The sequence below is a fragment of the Dioscorea cayenensis genome, chromosome 1 (assembly GCF_009730915.1).
Source record: "Dioscorea cayenensis subsp. rotundata cultivar TDr96_F1 chromosome 1, TDr96_F1_v2_PseudoChromosome.rev07_lg8_w22 25.fasta, whole genome shotgun sequence".
Classification (NCBI taxonomy): Eukaryota; Viridiplantae; Streptophyta; class Magnoliopsida; order Dioscoreales; family Dioscoreaceae; genus Dioscorea; species Dioscorea cayenensis.
The window spans coordinates 24,800,188-24,801,240 of record NC_052471.1 but is presented as its reverse complement, the minus strand read 5'-3'; the positions used below and the strand labels follow the sequence as shown (position 1 = coordinate 24,801,240).

The following is a 1,053-nucleotide window of genomic DNA, read 5'->3' as shown; positions in this document are numbered from 1 at the left end:
ACTAGTAGCTTGTTGATTTAACCCTTGTTTATTTTATCTTCCTGTTTTCTATCTTTCTTTCTTGTAAATATCGTGTTGCTCTTAACCATTGGCTATTAATTCTAGTGCGAGGTACCTATCTTATGACAAGAGGAAGACCGACAAATCTGGTAGAACCAGACAGTGAGGTTGATAGAACTTTTCGCCAGAGGTTGAGAGAAGGAGTAGACAGTTCAGAGCAGCAAGAAGTTCAGATTGAACAGAGTGAACCATTAGTTATGGCGGAACCTAGGAGAACTTTGTCTGACTATGAGAGACCGCAATTCACCGGTGATGAGTTCAGCGTACAAGCCCCTACTATTCCAGCGAACAATTTTGAGATTAAGGCTAGTACAATTGGGATGATCCAGAACTCTGTTCAGTTTGATGGTTTAGCCGATGAGGACCCTCATGCTCACCTATCCCGTTTTCTTCAAATATGTTCAACCTTCAAGATCAACTCTGTCTCAGATGACGCGATTAGGTTGAGATTGTTTCCGTTCAGTTTACGGGGTGCAGCATACCGTTGGCTCACTTCACTGGCCCCCGGGTCGATCACTACTTGGAAGGATATGGTTGAGAAATTCCTCGCTAGATATTTCCCACCGAGCAAGGCAGCCCGATTAAGACAAGAAATATCTTCTTTCCGACAAGGTGACTCAGAAACTTTGTTCGAAGCTCACGAGAGGTTTAAGGATCTCTTGAGGCAATGCCCACACCATGGTTTTGCATCTTGGATGAGAGTATAGATATTATTTAATGGGCTGAACTATCAAACCTGACAACTCATTGATGCCACGGTAGGGGGTTCATTGAGCAGTAAATATCATGAGGATGCAGAGCAGTTGATTGAAAGCATGGCTCGCAATGAATCTCACTGGAGCACTCGAGGAAGACCACAGAAAACAACGGGGATTTATGAGGTAAATAATACCACCGCCTTGGCCGCCAAGGTAGAAGCACTGACTAAGAGGTTTGATCAATTTATGATGGGCTCGAGCTCAAATTCTGGAGCAGTCTTGTCTTGCGATACTT

At 43.9% G+C, this 1,053-nt stretch overlaps 1 non-coding gene across 1 annotated transcript; it reads right to left on the bottom strand.

Moving 5' to 3' along the window:
* Positions 1-638: 638 nt before the first annotated feature.
* LOC120268723 lies at positions 639-745 on the bottom strand. Its single transcript, XR_005538999.1, has one exon. It is a non-coding gene; the product is annotated as a small nucleolar RNA R71 (small nucleolar RNA).
* Positions 746-1,053: the final 308 nt, after the last annotated feature.